General features: G+C 38.0%; 2 protein-coding genes across 3 annotated transcripts in view; one reads left to right on the forward strand and one right to left on the reverse strand.

Moving 5' to 3' along the window:
- Positions 1-12,141, reverse strand: part of LOC118196133 (major facilitator superfamily domain-containing protein 12-like) — a 207,559-nt gene that overhangs the window by 175,091 nt on the left and 20,327 nt on the right. The window lies entirely within an intron of this gene.
- LOC146995362 (uncharacterized) overlaps positions 1-12,141 on the forward strand; it is a 46,648-nt gene that overhangs the window by 22,845 nt on the left and 11,662 nt on the right. The gene's annotated exons all lie outside the window — the stretch shown is intronic.

Genomic DNA, 12,141 nt, shown 5'->3' on the forward strand with positions numbered 1-12,141 from the left:
GGATTGAACAGCAGTTGAGTGATTTATCGCTGAAGTGGAAAGTTAACTAAAAATCGACACGTAATACTGAATAACAGCTAAATGCTATCCGAAATAATAACGGTAAAAAGGTCAAATTTTACCGATTCCAAGTCGTTGAATACTAACAACAAATGCTGAAATTTTTTATTAGTTTTGTTGCGTACGTATGGATTCGTAATAGATTGAATTCTGCGATTTCTCTCCAAATTAGCGAGGCAGCCTTTAATTCAATGTTAAATAGTCTTGTCCCTAAGTTCTTATTTTCCGGCAGAGCATTGTTTTTCTCAAGCTTTACATGATATACATTATACAGAAAAATACAACAATTTTATATATTATTTCATTAAAATTGTCTATACATATACAAAGTTCGTAACATTGCCCCCTTCTCAAGAACTGCACGTCCCGGGTAGTACAGTCCCTGGATAGGAAGCCATACATATAACAACGGAAAATTATGCAATACTAAAGCAATAATTCCAGTCAATAAAATAAAACGAATCAAGTGAAACAATAACTAAATGCATAAATATAGAAATTTTAAAACAAATAGAACCATGGTGTTAGTATGGTATTTACACTATGCGTGGAATATGTACTATGGCCATAGTAAGAGGCCAGCCTCCCATAATGAATAGCTTTAGGCTTAGAATTTGACGACTTACGGATCCGAACTACAACGTCGTTCAACCTGTTTAGGACTGTGTAAGAACCAAGGTTACTACAGCATAGGACAGAGTCCTTCCCGTCGAATCGGATTCCATGACCAAACCTTGTCACCTTAGTTGAAACGATGTCCTGCACCTCTGATTTTGTAACCGTATTCAACTTCTCTGTCGCCAATTTGACTCGTTCTCGTACAAAACTGTGCACGTCTTCAAACTGTGTCTAGAGATCCTTGATGTGTTCCTCAGGAGATGAGGATGAATCCGAAGAGAGACCAAACAAGAGATAACACGGCAGACGAAGGTCACGACCGAAGAGTATACTAGAATATAAATTAGCCGGTAGTCTCGTAGACAGCACTGCGATAGACCAGTGAGAATAGGAGTAACTTTTGGTCCCAGGCATATTGATTTCTGGAACCCACCAGCAAAATATTATTAAGGTTCAACTTATTAGTTCGGTTAAAGCTCTCTACCATGCAGTCTGAGTGGAGATGTAAAGGTGGTATTTGGGTTTTGTAGATGTCGAATAGCTTGCAGACACATTTAGTTACAGCTGAGGAAGAATCTCTTCCCTGATCGGAATGTACCTGAAGAGGTACGTAGAACGTGGAAATCTAATGCTGTCTCTTTACGTCTGCTACCATGACTGCCTTCTGGTCAGGAATAGGGTACGTTTCAGGACACTTGGTGAAATAATCAGTGACAACCATGATATATTTGTCGCCATAAACAGTTCATGCAGAAGTCCCAGGATATAAAAAGCGATATGTTCAAAAAACTCTCTTATTTTGTAACATCTCAGCGTCACTCAGCTGCGTTTCTTCGGTCTTTTCCGACGCGCATATGCATCGCAAAATTGGCACTCCTCTTGCACAACATCCTTTGTGTTACTCCAGTAGAAGGGCTCTCAGACTTTATTCAAAGTCTTTTGTTGGACTGCTATGTAATTCGTTAAGAGCGTCTGGGGCTCGGGAATATGAAAGGATCAGCCGCGATCGGAATGGCTTTCCATCATCTGATTCGAAATTCTGGTACAAGACGCCCGCCGTTTCGGTTTTAGAGCGAGTCCCAGAGAGCCCAGTATTATTTAATTGCAGAAATGTAGATCGAAATGTTCTGCCAGGTAAGTTTTCTATTTAAATATTCCATTAATTCAGTTATGGGTTCAATGTCGCTGTCTTCCACCTAGTTTTTCCTGATTTTCTCGTCACTCCATGGGTCTGTTTATTTCCCTTCGACTTGCCTGAATATCGGCAGCTTTCTGGGCAGAGGTCTTCTAGAGAGGGTGTCAGCATTTCCATGTCATGATCCCTGCCAATGACAGATAGTTATGTCCTATTCATGAAGTCTTTGTATTCAACTGGCTATTTGACAGTTGGGATTCTTGAAATCTAACAGCCAAGTCAATGATGCATGATCTGCTCCAAGCAGGAATATTCTGCCATAGAAATAAGGATGGAAATGTTCTATGGCTTTAACTATGGCGAGGAACTCTTTCTTGGTGACAAAGTAGTTCCTCTCCGGTTTAGATAAACAATTGCTCAAGTAAACTATGATATGTTCTGCACCGTTTATTTCTTGGAACAAAACAGCACCGAACTCTCATTGCTGTTTCATTGCTGCTGACTCTGGGTCAATAATAAATGGTTTGTTAAACTGAGTATACGTCAGGATTGTCGCAGATTTTAAACCTTCCTCCTGTTTGTTAAATGTATCTTCACAAGAACTTTTGCTTGCTCTCTGTTAGATGGTAAAGGGGTTTTGCAATGGAAGAAAAGTCCTTCACAAATCTCCAATAGTAGGTACAAAGCCCCGAGAAAGTTTTCAGCAGAGTTACATTTTTAGAGCGTCTCCAGGCTTTAACTGCTGATGATTTTCCGGATCCTTAAATACACGTTCGGCAGAGATGAGTCTGAGGTGAGTCACTTTCTGTCTGAACGGTTTACATTTTACAGGACGTAACTTTAGATTGTCTTCTTTCAGTTTCTGAAGCAACTTTTCTGCGATTTTCTAAATGCTCTTGGAAAGCTTACCCAACGATGAAGATGTCATCCATGTGTATTAAGCCTCTTAGGAAAGACCTCTGAATATGGTCTCCCTAAGGCGTTCGAACGTTGCTGGCGCATTACGTAGTCCAAAAGATACCACCTGTGCCCAGAATGTCGTCAACTTTAGGAAGACGGTAGCTGTTTTTCTTCCTATGCTCGTTCAACCACCCAAAATAAAATCTAGTTTAATTTTCGTTCTATCTGACCAGGATGATAGAGGCCCATGGACTTGATGCAAGCTCGATAACGTCGACTTCTTTTTTGCATATCCTTTAAACGTTTTCTTACCTTTTCCTGTTTTGTATGTTCTTTGATTGGTGGATAATTCTCAGTATCAGGAAAAACATCGTGAAATTCTTGAATTACACGTTCAGCAGTGTCTTCATCGCTTAGTTGTGCATTCTTCAATAATTTTAAAGCTAGGCTCTTTGAAGACACGGATTCTAGAGGATTACTGTTTTGTCTAACGCACGTCACTGGATTACTATTGCCTTGAGCTGTTATTTTGTGGACGGATTTAACTCCTGCTATGGACAGGGTAATGTCCTCAGAGACAGTCTGCAGTCCAAGTAAAAATTATATTATCTTAGAAAGTCTAATTCGAGTATGCAAAATTCAGTAAATTTTGCTACATATGCCGTATGATGGTAGGCTGCGCTTCCAAACTTAATTTTAACCTTTACTTTCAATTGATCTCCGTTTTATCCCTAGACACACTGTGAGGGTAACGAAGGTGGTACCCAGATGAGTTTATCTTCCAACTGTTGACCCAAATCTTTTCGGATGATGGTAACATTGTATCCTGTATTAATGATCATATTGAAAGGAACTCCATTTATATGTCCATGATGAAGAGTCCATTACTGCCGCCACTCACTGCAGAAATATGAAGCGCTTCCAAACGAGGCTCCTCCATATCTCCTCTCCGCGAGATGGCCACTAATTTGTTTCCTACGTTCTTTTTGGGGAGCTCTCTTATTTTCCGTGCCTTCCACCACCCCAGTTTCAGCACTTTAGGATCGGTTTCTTTTCCCTCCTGTTCCGTCTCAAGGCACTGACTTGACTGTTTAAATCGTCTAGACCAGCAGTTCTCAAACTTTTGACTAACGCGTACCATCTAAACAAAAACCGAAAAACTTTAGTACCACTACCTACATTTTACAATGAATATTTTTCAATTTCATAATAGAAATATTTATAAAAATATATTTTGCCATTTGCACAACCTGTTGCCTATTTGTATTAAATATACACACATAAAATATATTGTATTTAAATTGGTTGCCATTTTAATTATCAAAATCCAAGTTATAATACTTTAATTCTAAAATTTAGTGTAAAATTTGAGCCTGTTTAAGAGAGATCGATTTCTTTATGCCTGGTAATATTTTACTTAGTTTTAACCATAAATTAGGATCCAATTTTAATTTTGTTCTGCACTTAGTTTGCAAATATAACATGGAAGAAAATCCTTGTTCACAGATATAAGTTGTGCAAAAAGGCAATACCAATTTAATAGCTTTATTTGAAATGAGTTTAAATCCTTTTTTTCGGTTCGATCAAAAGTTAACAAGCGTGTTATTTTTGAAATCTTCAGTTAGATCTCGATAACTGGAAATTTCTGCCTATTGTTCTTTTTCTTCATGAGATAAAATTTCAGGTACATTTGAAAAAAAAAATGGATTTCTACTTCAATTTTCTTTTTTTATAATCCTCAGGAAAATACATTTGAAAATTATTTATCAATGAGGAACAATGATTCTTAATGTCGGTAGCTAATTCTTCTTTGATTTTTAAATTCTTTTTGGTTAGAAATCTTTCTAAAAGTGGTAAGAATCCTAAAGTAATATTATCCAATTCTTTGATTATTAGCTCGAGTTTTTTTATTATTGCATTTATTTATATCTCTAATGGTAAACAAACCAATACTTTGTCTTTGCAATTCTAAATTTAATTCATTTAACTTTCCATAAATATCAGCTAAATATGCTATCAGGTTCAATGTTCCGTCTTACTTTCTTTGGGAACATGCACAGACCTGACTCGGAACAGGGAGCTTATTAAAGCTATGTTCAATAAATGTGGGAAGTAGACAAGATACACAGGAAGGGTATACGAAACCCTTTATTTTTCACTCTTTACAATAATTTCCGTACTTCGGAATACAGAGACCAACTACTTGTGGTCTGAACGTAAGAATATAAAAATATTTAACTAAACTCTAACTTAACTTTGGAATAATAAACAAGGGCCTACGTGGAAGATTGGCCTTATATTAACAGGAAGCCGTATGTAGTACATAGAACTGTTAACACTACAATACGTTTAAAAATTATCACGAGGATTAAACCTCTGGCCTGGAAGGCAACCAGCAACTGAGTAAAACTTCTAAGGTAAGCGGCCTGCTTCGACTAACTCCTTCCTCTCTCTCGCTTGGCAAAAAGCCACAACTTAAGTACTTGGCGTTCGCCAGACAAATTTGCATAAATAAGTTAAAGCTTTTAATTCTGGCCGGAAGTAGAAAATAAGAAGTGATATTAAAGATTTAAAATAAAAATAAACGTTAGTAAAACTTAAGATCCTTACATACTTCCCGCCAGAGTAACTAGAAATTTAAAAAAAAAATTGTTTTTAGAATATCAGCTCCATGGACAACCAATTTTTCATCTGTACTGCATCTAAACAGGAGCTTTTATTCAAATCTGGTTCCTTCCAGAGATCTGGAAGGAAAACTAGTTTAATGAAATGTTGCACAATGAAATGGCAAGTAACATAAATATTTACATTTCTCTTAACATTCTTATTTCATTCACGACTTTATTTTAATTATCTCTCCCCGTGCTCTCTGACATGTGTTGTAAAAGAACACCAAACACGAATGTGTTTATGTATACGTGTTCAACACTGCCTCCTACAATCAAAAGACTAACGTGTTAAAATTCAACATAACAAGACCTCATAACACACCTTATATTCATCTCTAAACCCTGAGGTACTATTCTGAAAGTGGCTAACTCTGAAGTGTAGCGTCAGAGAGCCTAACTACATTCATTCAACCTTTAACACATATTCACAATAATTTTCTCTTTTTACAGTCACATGAATAAGTTTAAAATTTTTTGGCATTACTTTCACTTTTAACATATCACAGTATTTCTTAACGTTTAAAATAACAGTTCACATTGTATATAACAACATATTAACATGCCGTTAATTTTACGCATTTTAAAACATACATTAGTAGTACATTGTTAACTTCAATTCTTTTCCAAGCAAGTGCCAATTCTTCTACATTGAAATACTACATTTCAAAAAGTCTTTCAGACTAAAACTTCTTTCTTTCCAGAATGTTTTAAATAAAATTTATACAATAACTTTTACAATATTTAAGTATTTACACATTCCCATTATACATCAACTTTAGTTTTACGCGCGAGTAATTGAAAAACATAATACCAAAATCGGTAACAACTCATTTCTCGCCTTTTTGGCGATAAAGGTAGACCTCACATGAGGTAAAACTTCTTGAAATCTGCCACTTGCAGTAAGAATGAAAGATTAACTTAAGTTTGCAAAGTAACATAAAATTTTACTTATCTTTGTGATATTCGGACATTCTTTTCTGAGCCCTGTCCTGGAAGGTAGCGCAGATTCTAGTTTGATTTATCCTCCTTCTTGTGCGGGCTCGCCCTTCAGTGCCTTACTCTAGAAGCTTTCTTTTTCCTCCAGTTCGGTCACCCTTGAATACCTTCTTTTTTGCCTCTGCCTGTGGTCTTGGCCGTTTGATGGCAGCTGGTCTTGGCGGAACCGGGACACTTCTTTCGCGTTCCTGCTTGGACCTCGTTGCTGGCCGTTCAAATTTTCCTTGTACCTTTTCCTCCGCCGCTGGTGGCCCTTCCGCAGTTCGGCGACATTTGCTGCGGAGAGTCCTGTCCGATGAGTAGATCTTCCGTTTGGGAGCCGGGTTATAGTTGCCGTTATTTCTCCTGGCTTTCTTTGCATTCGTCGTACTTCTCCCTTCTTCATTCTGGGGGTGTTCGTGAGCTCTCTTTTCTGGACGGTGGAACGGCTTCTTTTTCTTGTTACCTTCAATTTTCCAGCGGGGAAACTTTCTTTTCAATTGCTCCTGCCTCCTAATGGCTTGCCCTTGTACTTGTCGTTGTTCCTCTGGAGATTGTGACTGCCGTGCCGGATCCTGCAAAAGATCTTTGAAAATTTGCATTTTATTACGATCATAGTAGGGTTTTATTTGATCAATGTTTGCGGAGCATGTTTCACCATTCCTGGCTTTTAACACCACTACAGCGTGAGTTATTTTTTCTATGACTTATGGTCCTTCAAATCGTGGAAAAAATTTGGCGGTTTTATCTTCTGGTGCTGAAGAAAGTGAATGCTTAATTTTTAACATTTCATCCCCTACTTTATAAGTTACTCCCCGTCGTTTCAAATCATAATAAAGTTTTTGTTTTCTCTGTGCTACTTCAGTATTCTTTTTTGCTTCTTTAATTAATTTTTCTATATCACCCATTTTAAATTCTGGGGCTCTTTGTTGCACATAAAATAATTTATCTAACGGCGTTATAATCTTTCTGCCTAAAAATAACTCAGCAGGAGTTTTGCCCGTTGTATCATGTTTTGCGGTCCTAAGGGCGAAAGCAAATTCATTGACATAGTTATCCCAGCTTTTATGAAAATTTTTAACATAACTACGGATAATTTTCACTATACTTCTATTGACCCGTTCCGCTATATTTGATTGCGGCCGATACGGGACCATTTTTAAATGACGTATGCCCAGTTTTTGGCACATGTCTTCAAATACATTACTTACAAATTGAGGACCATTATCCGATATAACTTTTAGGGACGCCCCGTATTTTAAAATATATTTATTTAAAATAGAATCAGTAACTAATTTTGCGGAGGCTCGTTTTAAGGGAACAATTTCGGTCCACTTACTAAAATGATCAACCATAACAAGGAGATAGCGACTTTTATTTAACTTTTTGGGGAAGGGCCCAATAAATCGATGCCAAATATTTCATTTGGAAATTCGGATTTAATACTATTTAGAAACCCGGCCGGGCGGAAATTAATATAATTAAGTGCTTGACATGTTGGGCAGGACTGGACATACGCCCTTGTTAACTTTTGCAGTTCAGGAAAATAGACTGCCTCGCGTACGCGTTGTATAGTTTTTCGAATACCAGCATGAGAAGCTAAAGGGCTGTCATGGAGCTCCTGCAGGATATTTAATCTAAGACTAGTTGGGATAACATGTCGAAATTCGTTGTTGGAATTCGTAGTTTTTGTATAAAATAATAGACCATCTATTAGTTCGTAATGGGCCGCCTTATTTCTTATCGCCACAATATCTTGGTGGCTAAAATTTTCAGATCCTTTAAATACTCATAAATGCTTCCAAACTCAGGATCCTTACCCAGTTCGGTTATTACAGTTTCTCGGGAATTTATTGTACATGCTGTGAGCATTGCCACCTTTACAGTATTACCTTCTTCATCTATTTTAATTCTGGATAGGGCATCTGCTACGATATTTTCCTTTCCGGGGGTATGCTTGATTACCAGATTATATTCTTGTAGCTTGAGTGCCCATCTTATTAACCTTGGGGATAAGTTTTTCCCTGAGTACAATCTAGTTACCGCCGCATGATCAGAGTACACTATTATTGGCGCCTTTCCAAAATAGACTCGGAACTTTTGCACTGCTAACAGAACTGCAAGTGCAGTGCCTCTCTCTCGGTCGCGGAATAGTTTCTTTGTGTTTGATTTAAAGTTCGGCTAAAAAATGCCACGGGCTGCTGATTTTGCGAAAGTACCGCTCCTACCGTATAATCCGAAGCATCCGCTGAAATTTCTAAATTCTCATCCTTTTCAGGAAATTTCAACACAGGGGCTTGCGTTAATGCTTGCTTTAATTTTTCGAAAGCACTATTGGCTTCGGCCGTCCACGAGAATCTTGCCTTTTTCCTTTTTAATTTTAACAATGGTTCAGCAATAGCTGCAAAATCTTTTATAAAGGACCTATAATATGAACAAAGTCCTAGAAAAGAAGAGAGCTTCTTCGCCGTGTTTGGAGTCAGATACTTTTGTACAGCGATTATTTTTGATTCGTCTGTCTCGATTCCTTTCTGAGATATTTTGTAACCTAAATATTTTAATTCAGGGGCTGCAAATTTGCACTTTTCGACATTAACTTTTACACCGGCCTCATTTAATAAAGAAAACACCTGTCTTAAATCCTGTACATGTTGGTCGAGATTATCACTAGTAATAATGATATCGACTAAATAGATAAATGTGGACTTTCCAAGAACAGGCCTTAACACAATGTCCATACATCGCTGAAATGTTGCCGGTGCCCCTGAAAGGCCAAACGGCATACGCAGGAATGCATAAGTGCCAGACTTGGTTATAAAAGCAGTCTTAGGCACGTCCTCAGGCCTAACCCCTATTTGAAAATAACTAGTCGTTAAGTCTAAAGTCGTCATATATTTGGTGGAAGTTATGTTCCTTAGAATTTCTTCAATAATAGGTAACGGATATACCGGATATTTAGTTATGGAGTTTAATTTACGGTAGTCAACTGCGAATCGCCACCTTTTTGGATGTGTCAATGGATAGTCATTATTTTTTTTACATAAAACCACCGGGCTAGCATAACTACTTGAGATGGGCGTTATGATCTTTTTACGTAGCATATCGCTGATGTGCCATTCTATAATTTTTTCCTTATTCATATCATACCGGTATGCTTTGTGGCGAACGGGCATTGAATCTCCGGTGTCAATAGTATGGTTAGTAACTTGAGTAAATCCTGGAATATCACTAAATAACGAAGCAAATTCACTTACCACTTGTCGGATTCTTCGTTGCTCTTCATTAGGCAGGTGGTCAAGGTTTAACATCGGCGGTTCAGCCTTTTCTTCTCAAACTGGTTTCATCGTCAGCTTAAGGGACGCTTCATTAAAATCCAGCGTTGCTTGTGCCTCTGAAAGAAAATCTATTCCTAAGATAATATGTGCTTGCAGATTCTTTAATATGAAAAACATAACCTTTACTTGTTCGTCCTTGATACGGACGTATAGCGGTAATTTACCTATGCACTTACATCTTTCTCCTTGCGCAGCTAACACTGTCGTATTATCCGAATTATATATGCGATATTTACGAAAATACTTCCTAAAAAAATCTTCTGCCACACAGGAACACTGCGCGCCTATATCCAGGAGTGCGGTGGCTGGGATATTATTCACCAACACTTCAATCTTCGGAAGAGTCAAATTTTTCACCATTACTGTATTTAACTTGAAGGAAGAGGGGTTTTCTTGGCCTTCGGATTTCCGCACCCTCCCGTCAGCAGAAATCCGTTTCAGTTTAAATCATTTTTCATTTCCATGCTTTCCTTCTTTTTCCACTGGCCTTGAGACTTTTTTCCTGGATTGCTATTGAACTGTCGACGTTCGCCGGCTGTTTTTGAATGCTCGGGTTTCCTTGCCCACTGATTCGCTTTGCTTCCGTAGCCGTGTGCTTGACTTTGCTGTGGTCTTGGCGCACCAAATTGGTTTCGTTGTTGATATTGGCGTCTTCTTTCAATGTCCGCCGTTCTGCTACTTTCAAACTGGATTGCTAGCTCAAATAACTTTTCCAGTGTAGTCGGATTCCTTAATTCAATAAAGTCTTGCACTTGGGGAAGTAACCTCGGCAAAATCACTTGAATTATCTCAGGATCCAGACGGTTTCCATACAAGAGTTTGAAGACGTGAATTTTTCTTAAAATAAAGCTTGAGAGATTTTCGATTCTTTGCTGATATATGCTGAAAAGTTCCGTTTCTAATTTCGCACGATCCCTTACGACAGGGAAGGCTTTTACTAGGGCAGTCTTGAAATTTTCGTAAGTATAGGTGGGACTTCCTGCTTGACCCAAGAGACTTCTGCCTTTACATTTGAACCAGTTACGCGCTTGGCCCCTCAAAGCGCTGGTAGCTAAGGTAACTTTTTGAAACTCGTGCACGGGGTAGAGCATGAAGTGGTCACCCAATTTTTTCAAAAATCTGGTTACTGGTGAGTTTCCATTAAATGTTGCTTCTGGTTTCATCGAAGCGCGCATGGTCTGGACGATGTAATCAAATCCTTCCAGGGCGGCAGCTGGCATTTCTGGATTCTGAGCCGCTTCTGCAGGCAGCACGGGTTCTTCTTGAAACTCGGCCATGGTTATTCTTCTTCGTTGGGCGCCACTATCAGGTTCAATGTTCCGTCTTACTTTCTTTGGGAACATGCACAGACCTGAACAGGGAGCTTACTAAGCTCCCTGTTCAGGTCTGTGCATGTTCCCAAAACCCGGAACAGGGAGCTTACTAAAGCTATGTTCAATAAATGTGGGAAGTAGACAAGATACACAGGAAGGGTATACGAAACCCTTTATTTTTCACTCTTTACAACAATTTCCGTACTTCGGAATACAGAGACCAACTACTTGTGGTCTGAACGTAAGAATATAAAAATATTTAACTAAACTCTAACTTAACTTTGGAATAATAAACAAGGGCCTACGTGGAAGATTGGCCTTATATTAACAGGAAGCCGTATGTAGTACAGAGAACTGTTAACACTACAATACGTTTAAAAATTATCACGAGGATTAAACCTCTGGCCTGGAAGGCAACCAGCAACTGAGTAAAACTTCTAAGGTAAGCGGCCTGCTTCGACTAACTCCTTCCTCTCTCTCGCTTGGCAAAAAGCCACAACTTAAGTACTTGGCGTTCGCCAGACAAATTTGCATAAATAAGTTAAAGCTTTTAATTCTGGCCGGAAGTAGAAAATAAGAAGTGATAGTAAAGATTTAAAATAAAAATAAACTTTAGTAAAACTTAAGATCCTTACAATGCCAACCATAATTAATCAAATAACCAATTTTGCAATTCAAATTTTGAATCACAGAGGATAATTTGAATTTCTGATCGAAGTTCAAAAAGACGATTTAAAACTTTGGATAACCATCTTACTTTGGAATTTAGGAAAAGCGTTTATTGTTCACTGCCCATCTCTTGGCATAAAATCGTAAATATTCTTGAATTTAAGGCTTGGCTTTTAATAAAATCAACAACTTTGACAGCTTGATTCAAAAAGATTATCCGGTTTATGGGGATTGTTTTGGCTATTAAAGCTTCAGATGAATGGAGCAGTGAGTAAATTTAATTTCAGTTGCGACTTTCTTTATTTGAGAAATACGTCGGAACGCTTTCTTGTTAAAGCCAGAGATTCGTCACTGCACACGGCAATGCACTTATTTCATTTTCAGGCATGAAATTGTCAATTACTTTGAAAATTTCATTTGCAGTTTCTCTATCATGAACAGATTGACAAAATAAAAACTCTTCGGCT

Source organism: Stegodyphus dumicola, chromosome 9, assembly GCF_044657685.1.
Source record: "Stegodyphus dumicola isolate Sdum_Otavi_A_Nest chromosome 9, ASM4465768v1".
Taxonomy (NCBI): Eukaryota; Metazoa; Arthropoda; class Arachnida; order Araneae; family Eresidae; genus Stegodyphus; species Stegodyphus dumicola.